At 38.7% G+C, this 9,437-nt stretch overlaps 1 pseudogene; it reads left to right on the top strand.

Annotated features, from left to right (window-relative positions):
- The first annotated feature begins 719 nt into the window (after positions 1–719).
- LOC149157568 (3-hydroxy-3-methylglutaryl-coenzyme A reductase 2-like) lies at positions 720–3,433 on the top strand (annotated as a pseudogene).
- The last annotated feature ends 6,004 nt before the right edge of the window (positions 3,434–9,437 follow it).

Raw genomic sequence — 9,437 nt, 5'->3', positions numbered from 1 at the left:
CAAAACCAAAATTTCAATCTTAGCAAGTTATTCAACATATATATAAATATAAAACCTCTTTTATGCTTTTTTTGAGGTATAAAATATCAATCACTCAATAATGACAAAAATAAATAGCACAAAAGGATGCAAAAAATTTGGGATGCAAGCATTTTCTTTAAGATGTTGCTTCTTGCCTCATTCACTTTCAACAAGGCATTCCTTAAAGGAAAGATTCCTTTGACAACATGAACAGATGCAATCCAATGAATGTTGCCCATGTTTTTTTAGGGTCACCATTCGCTAAGCAAGACTAGACTTGAATGAAAGGGTTTTCTACAATGTACGTTTACATCACAACTCTACAAACATGAAGCAAACAAGACACAAATCAAACCCCTTCACGTCACCACTTCTATGCGTTTTGATTGGCATGCGAATGAAGACTACTACTCCTCTCACAGTTGTACTTGCACCTCATTTTATATCTTCTATTAGCTAGACACTTAGATTTAAACTAGTCTCTTAGTTCTTTATTGTTAATTTTAGGCAACAATGGTATGTTCTATGCTTTAGAGCAATTTTACTTCTTCCTTTATTAGCCCAACATCAATATCCAGATTAGCAATCACATCAAGTAATGTGTCTTTATATGCAAGTATAAGTAATGGCATGTTGAGATATATGGTAAAATAGAGTGAGTATTGTTTGTGTTCTATGAGAATAACTAGCTAGCTTTAATGGCTCCTAGAGGGAGCGGAACTCCGAGCATGGAGATGGTTACAAGGGGCCTTGAGGAATGCACTTCTGTAGAGTTGTATGCCTTGCCTTGGTCATTTGGCTTGGCAAATGTAATCTTCCATCTGTAGGTTGAGTTGTGACGGCTTGAAGAGCTATATGTGTATGACTCAATGATTAGTTCATTGTATTGTTTGTGCTGAGGGGCTTAATTAGGAACAACGATCTCAGTTTCAGTGGCCAACAAGCCTGGTTTATTTACCATTTGAATCAACTGAAGTCCATGGGAACAACTTTAGTGGCTAATGGACTTATTAGAATTGATGTCCCCAATTCTATGGGACAAACTCATGAGATGTTGGATGTGTTCCATGGTGAATAATGAAGCCATTCGTAGGACTGCATACAGGCCAATGGAGTTCCATCTTTCCTTTTGGAAAAGCAAGAGAACTGAAGAAAGATCCCCTGGTTTGTAAATACGACTAATGCATTTTAGTCTGCACAGAGCACCTGAAACAGAATTCATATTAAGCCACTTATGAAATACAAATCCACTCTGAGTATTTGCACTGGAATGATAGCTATGGGCTATCAGTTCAATAAGTTGAAACCTTAGGCTTCATTTTGGACTGTAGCCATTCTGGACAGCTTGACTGACCAGGGAAGTCTACCAAGTATAATGGAGAATGGAATTATATCTCTTCAATTTGTTTTCATGACTGCTATAGGTATTGATGTAAAAGCAATGACATGAGCTTAGATGCATTCCTTACTCTTTATAAAAAGGAGACTGTGTGTGTCAATTGGATGTAGCTCGGGTGGTTGGCAGAAATGTTGTTATCCTCCCCACCTAGGTTCAATTCCAGCTTGTGACATGTTTGAGATCATAATGAGTATATCTTTGTAATGACTTCAAGCCTTTTTGTTTGAGAACCCCTCAAGGACCAAAACATGTATATTCCTCGTATGGTATATAAAGGTGTGTGTAATGACAAATGAAACCTGCTCCTTGAACCGTCAAGGTTACAGACTTAGTAAATGAGTAAGAATGATAAGATGTATCAGATGAATGGTGAAGTTAGGCCCGAGGGGAGGGCAGGGCACGATGTAAGCAGATGGCATTGTAATCACTATAGGTTTATCGGCTACTTGATCTTTCCACTCCAATATATAAATATATGTTCATAATTCCACACTTGCAGTGAGCTCTCATGATATCCTTGTAAATCAAGCTCGCTAAGTGACAATAACTAGTGATAGAAGTGTCCCAATACATAGAATTGTGGATCGTTGTATCCACTATTTGATTAAGACGGGTGCCCACGTCAAAGGATAAGAGGAAATCCGGATCGAGAGATTTTAGGCACGGCCTATCATCACCATAGGTTAACTGAGGTGTCAAATAATCAGTGCGATCGGGCTTTGGGTTCACAGCTTAATCTTAAGGTTTCCCTTCAAAAATCGGCGCTCAAAGAGATCACATGCGTACACACTCTAATAATTTTATCGCTCCAAAATCCCTTAATGCTATGTTGTGATATGCTATTATCAATCTATCAATCATTTAAGAGAATCAGATTGTTGTATACCAATCTTGTGAGTAGTGATGTGATGTTCTTGTGTATGTAATAACAACACCAGCAGATTTGCCAGGCTGCAAGGAATCAAGTGCGCAATTGCAGGAAGGAATCTGTACATGAGGTTTTGTTATTCCACTAGAGATGCCATGGGGATGAATATGGTGTCCAAGGGTGTGCAGAATGTTTTAGATTTCCTTCGAAAAGAGTTTCCTTATATGGATGTTATCAATGTTTCTAGTGAGTCTCTCTAGGCCATGTAAATCTTAACAATTCTGATTTGAATTTGGGTTTTGGATCATCCTAATTTCACTAGTTCTGTGGAATCTTGCATCATTGTGTATTCTTTGGTCGCCTTTTTTTTCATTGTGTCGTTGAAAGTTTTGTTTAATATAATGTTTTTGGCCCATCATCGGGTAATTTTTGTGCGGACAAAAAGCCCACAGTTGTAAACTGGATTGAAGGGCATGGGAAATCAGTGGTGTGTGAGGCTGTCATCACTGAGGCAGTTGTTAGCAAGGTCTTGAAAACCATTGTTCCAGCTTTGTTAGAATTGAACATTCTCAAGAACTTAACTGGATCTGCACTGGTTGGTGCCATGGGCGGCTTCAATGCCCATGCATCTAATATCGTCTCTGTTGTGTTTCTTGCAACAGGCCAAGATCCTGCCCAGAACATTGAGAGCTCTCATTGCAATGATGGAGGCATCTAACGAATGGCAAGGATTTGCATTAATGTGTTTTTAATACATTCTTTGGGTCAGGAAATGTAAGTGAAGAAAAGCATCAACGGAGGTCTATTTCCATTCGGGTTTTGATTTGAGTAGTTATAAAGCAGAATGTGAGGTGAATTGGCAATTGCTTTGCTTGGTTTTGTTGCAGGTGGGAACAGTAGGAGGTGGAACACAGTTGGCTTCACACGTTGCTTGCCTCAATATGCTTGGAGTGAAAGGAGCTAACGTGGAATCTCCTGGGGCGAATGCTTAGAGGTTGGCGAGAATTGTGGGAGGAGCAGTTTTGGCTGGAGAGTTGTCTCTCGTGTCTACTTTGGTTGTAGGCCAACTGGTTAAGAGCCATATGAAGTACAATATAAGTTCAAACAAAGAAACCAAAACAACGACCACCATGCCTATGATCTAGGCATACGCCAACCCAACAAAGTCACCACAGTTCGTTCATTATTCATTTCATTTCCGGGTGAAAAGATTCATTATGTATATGCAAAGATCCCGTCGCTCCCCTTTCATAGCTTGGCGTGAAAATTTCATGCAACGATGGAAATTAAACCCTGGAAAAACCTTGCAAGCCAAGGGATACTTGACTGAGAGGATGCTAACAGGTTCACCGAAGAGTACCTGGGTGGCAAGCTGCAGAGCAGAATTGCAGAGAAGGAAACGCCGAGTCGAAGAGGAATGTGAGTGAGCAGCGCGCGGGTGACCATTTCCTCAATTCGAATTGGAACCGGCAATAATATTCCACGGCTGCAATTCCAGCTCGTCCCTGATCTGTCAGGGGATGTCAGGCCCTCCAGCTGCGATCGGATTTTTGTCAGGGAATGGCAGGGAATGTCAGGATTGCCAGGGGAGGGTGGCGAAGCTAGGGGATGGTGGCAGAGGGTGGAGGGATTGCCGATGGCCGGAGCCGGACGATTTTTCGGTCGGTGACGGAAAACAGGCCATTCTACCGCCTAGGTAGACTACTCCATTTCTAATGGCTAGTTAGCTACGGTCATCATCTATTTATTCCATTTCCTAGATTTGATTCCTCATCTTGTCTTGAAGATGAACCACACTGGTTGATTCAAAATACATCGACGGGATTTTATTTTATGTGGTTTTTACTGAAAATGTTGTTACAATTAATATGGATCACAGAAGTCTAAATTCTACAATTTTTTTAGGTGTTTAGGAAAACAAACAACAGGCATTTTCTCCTTCATCCGGACTCTGTTTTCAGTGAAATGAATTGTGTTGCAATGGTCTTGACAAGAAGGACGCAGTAATATAGTTTTCGAGCCAATCTAAGAACTTTTATTTTTGAGCTAAATATTGAGCACCTGATCATTCCTCCCCACTAAAAGCCTTTTGGACTCCAAAAGATACTATTATCTGACAAGTAGATGAGGGTATAGCCCCCTCACCTTTCCAAGCTCGATCCAACTGGATTTTGACGAATTTATTTCCTTGAGATCCTCTCTAAGGAAATCAACATTCACTTGCCTTGAGGACCCCATTCTATACATGTACTTGTCTTTGCCCTTTTCACGCTGATATTGCATTGTTTGTTGCACCATTTTCATTCGTTCATAAAAAATCATGGTTTTGTCCATGTCTCCATCAAAAGAAACATCCTTCTTACCAAGACGACATAACAAAATATAATGCAAATGGATGACAAATTTCACTACTTGTTTACATGACTCAAGCCCAATTGTACATCTTGAAAGTATGAAATTTTCTGAACATAACTTTCATGTAAAGCATAATGACGCCTGAATACAATAGTTACATAACCAATAGGCTTAAAAGGCATAACAATGAACGTGTTGCTTATACCTCTTTTGTACCTTCAAACCAAGTGAAGTTTTTTACAAGTATCCATCCCTTGAAAGTGCATGAATCGCTGCAACTTAATCTTTACACCATGGAAGTCTTCTGAATGAAATAAGATGGTGAAGTTGCTTGCAAAAACCTAAAACTCAAATGAACCTTTCAAGTTTAAAAGAGCATAAAAAAGAATTGAACTGATATTTTGGTTTGAAGCAACACATGCCTCTTGATGTTTGCCTACCCACTGGAAGACTTTGCACACACAATACAATGCATGCCAAGGAGGTTCGAAAGAAGAAATGTCAACAACAACTCTCCTCCAACATTGCGCTGCTCCCAAAAAACCTCTTATCAAAATTACAATCTTGGGTGTTGACCAATCAACAATGGCATCCAACTTGGAGAGACTTTCCTTCAACTTACCTCCTCCAATATCATGGCTCAAATGCATCAAAGAAGTGAAACCCAACTTGTACTTTGATATCTTCAAAACATCGAATAATTTTCCTTCATAGATGACATGTGGATAAGAAAACTTTCTAAACATGTTTATGTCACCCAAGTGGACAATTTCTTCAAGAAATGAATTTTTTTGGCCACAATTCAAATACATGTATGTAATATAAGTTCTGCAAAGAACATACAACATTAAAAGCCATACGAAACATTTCTTTTTGTTGTTATGTATATTCTTGCACTGACCTATTTTTACAACTTTTTTTTGGCGAAAACTACTTCTTTTGTCCTCTTTCTTGAAATACTTACCATTCATCTTTGGAACCATAACCATTGGTACACAACATGGCATAAGGGATGCTTGAATGAGCCCATTGTTCAACAAACTTTTGCATTGCATTGTTGTCTCTACACTTTGCAATTTTGTCAACCCTTGCATGTTAACATCACAAAGAGAAACCTCTTGCTGCAAAGATATTTCATGTGAACTTTCTTTCTCCTTGAAGGACAATTCTTTCACAACCTAAAGTACTTCATCACTCTGATGAACTGAACCAACCAAATCAAAATTGAAACTTGCATTAGATGCAACAACATTTTCATAAAAAATATCATCATTTGGCTTGAACATGAGAAGTACTAAACTTTTACTTGAATTCACTGGTATTGTTGCCTACCCTGCATTAACCAAACAAATGTTCAAATTTTGGCAATGGGCTCTCCCTATATACTCCACGCCATCCTTGAACAAGTGATACTTGTTTCCATCACCTGATTCAGAACCTAAATCTTCTTTAGTGATAGCAGTGGTTTTTTTTCCCTTTATTGTTGAACTTATTTGGTCTCATTTCTAGATGAAATTTCCAGCAATGATCCTCATTATGTCCCTCTTTTGAACAGTATTTACAAATAACTTTCTCCCCTTCTTTCTTCACACTTGAATTCTTCTTCCCTTCCATTTTCCTCCTTTCTCTTTCTCCTTACACTTAGGTGGCTTTTTATTACTACTCTCTTCCTAAATGTTCTTTCCTCTATATTCAATATGCGTGGCTTGCACACATACTTCATCCAAATTAGTTGGATTGAACGTAAGAATAGTGTGTTTAAGATAGGAATGTAAACCCCCAATATATTTCAGCAGTGCATCTTAGGAATTCAAATTCACTCCTATTAAGAAAGCCCTTTTCCTAAACTCCTGTGTATAATCTTGGATTGTTTGGGCTTTAAGCTACCTAAAATTCTACAAACTCATAATGGATTTTTGCATATTGTCTAAAGATAAAAGTGTATTTTAATTGAAGAAACAAATTCAACCCAATTGATGGATATCTTACCATAGATTCTCATTTCCTCTTGAGTCCCACTAAACTAGTGCAGCTCCTTCTAGCCTCAGTGAAGCCAACTAGATCTTTATGTCGCCTTCTTAAAGGTTTTGAATTCTGCAGTATACCTCCAACTGTCGAATCCAATTATCCAACTTTTCTGCATTCACATCTCCATTGTACATGGGAAGTTTAAATTTGTTATCTAATTTTGATAATTGGGTCTTTCCTTTTGGGGTTTTGGAATGGGTATGGGAAGTTTCAGTGGTGGTAGTGGAAGATGATGTTGTGTAAGATGATGGAGATGATGAAGAAGATGATGAGGATGGTGGAGATGGAGGTGGATTTCCACCATTCCCTTTGGAATCCTTCTTCTCATATTTTTTGTCCTCTTAGCTTCCTTCTCCATGTGGAGGTTTAGAACTTTCTCCAAACATTCTGGTGTTCCTATCTTCATAGAGGAATTTAACCGTCTCAGTCAAAGTATAGAAAGATTTCTTGATTTGAAGAGCGGCCTTCAGGCTTTCTTTCTCCAAACATAATGGTTATGGATTCAGGCTCAGAAATGTGTACTTATTGTACCTCTTCAATCTCAGTTGAAGGAAAAACTTGAGGAGTTTCAAGTGTAGCTGGAATTGGAACTTTGGGTGTTGGGGATTGTGGCCTTGTGGCTCTCCTTCTTCTGGGCATTACCTCAGGAGTTGCAACCAATATCTTTCCTTCTCCTTTCTGCAACTTTAACCTTGTAAGCATCACAATTTTGCAACCATTAAAACCCTAATTGCACAAACTCAAGCAATCAAGAAATTCAACCTTTTGCTCTGATACCAACTTGATATGTTTTTGTATGATTAGTTTTTTTGTGCTAATAACAATTAAAGATTTATAAATAATTTCTTCCTTATTTCTCCTTATGTTGACGTTTCATTAGTTGTTTTTGCATACAATCAGTTAAATTTCCTTAAGTTTTAAAAGACATTCATGAGAAAAATAGCTTCAGAAATAAATTTTGAACAGAAAACATGTATAGTGCAGAAAACCATCAAAGAGACACATTAACGCAATGTTTTGATGGAGTTCACCCCTCTTGGGCTACATCTCCTTGGTCCAGCTTCCATGGCTTGGGCCTCTATATTAGCTAAATGTGGAAAAAATGTTGTTTACAAAGCTTTATGGCTCCTGATACTTGCACCAATGTGTTTAGAATGTCCAAATTAGCCGAAAATGGCCATTGGATCTCTAAAAACTGACTCTCATTGCTCTGGGTATGACCCCCTTCCTTGGTGGCCCTAGGCTTCCCTGAACTTCCTTGTGGCAAAATCACATGTAGAAGTCTTATATTGCCTCTGCAACCTATACCAATGTCTTTCGAAGGTCGAAATCATCTAAAATTGACTATTCATTTTCCAAAATTAGTCAAACATTGAGCAAGATATGCTTCATTCAACTTTTCCCTAGGAAACCCCGCTAAATCTGGTGGAGGCTCCAGTTAGCACCACCAAAACTAGAAGTTCTGCCAAACTTGGCGCTCCTTCCAAAATCTCTGCCAACTTAATTTTTCATTAACAGAGGGTTAATTAGCCATTAAGCATGATTATGGGTGCGCTTAGCGCTGACCCTAGCCCTTGGTTTCAGTGCTTGGTCGTATTGGAGGGGGGTTGGCTCCCTCCTCTCCTGTTGGCGGCATTCACGTTGCATGAAATATAAAAACATGGGCAACGTTAAACAAAACCTTATCGTATTTCAATGGTAATGCATAGAGTTTGGGAGGGGGAGGTCATCGGTTCAAACCTACCCTTTGTCCATACCATATATATTTTGTCGCCATATACAAAACATTGCCATTCAAATTTGACTTTATCGCCCGATTTCAGATTTAATTAAATTAAATATATTTGAAATATATATATATATATATATATATATACAAATAAATTCAAATTTCACCTTGGGACCACTTAGGAAATTTCACCTTCACATAATCAAACTCAATAATTCGGAGGTGACACTTGTCACAGCCCCATTGGGAAAAAACTGAAGAAGATTTCCCTTGCTAACTGGACTGCCATGTCATCATTCTGTCCTATTCTGCAATTTTTTTAGCTGTTTAGGAAAACAAACAACAGGCCTTTTCTCCTTCATCTGGACTCCATTTTCAGTGAAACAAATTGCATTGTGATTGTCTTGATGAGACAGGCGCAATCGTATAGTTTTTGAGTCAATCTAATAATTTTTATTTTTGAGCTAATCACTCACCTGATCACCCAGCCCTTGAGCTCCTGATCTACGCAATTGTGCAATCACCTAGCCTCAATGTCCTTCCAGCACTATATAGTGGGAAACTTTAGTCATCAAGCACTCAGTCTGGCTTCTCGAGATATCCGGTTATGCAATCATCAATCCCATTCCAGCCTAAACTTCACATTGCACAATCTTAAGGCTCAGACCTGACCCTTAATTGCCTAAAATATACAATTTCATAGTCACTGAGCCTCTCCCTCAACCTACCGCCCAGTTCTAGCTCATCCTGTGGATCATCATGCAGCATCTTAGACTAGGTGTTTATCGGATAGATGTCATCTTGTCATGAGTGAATTGCAGATGCAGGAACTCTGTCATGTTATGACAAGATGATGAAGAAGGATATGGAGAAGGATAACAGACTAGAAGCCACCTCTATAGCTGAAGATGCAAGTTGATCAATCAAGACAAAGAAAAGGGGAATGAGTTTGTGATTGTAGCTCAAGACCTGATAACACTGAAGACTCCTCATTTCTAAGCCATATGGAGGTGGAAAAAAGGATCATTCTTGAGAAG

This window comes from Pinus tabuliformis, chromosome 5_2 (assembly GCF_031772625.1).
Source record: "Pinus tabuliformis cultivar Carrire ecotype Pingquan chromosome 5_2, CPIR1, whole genome shotgun sequence".
Taxonomy (NCBI): domain Eukaryota; kingdom Viridiplantae; phylum Streptophyta; class Pinopsida; order Pinales; family Pinaceae; genus Pinus; species Pinus tabuliformis.
This window is presented reverse-complemented; position numbering and strand designations above follow the sequence as displayed.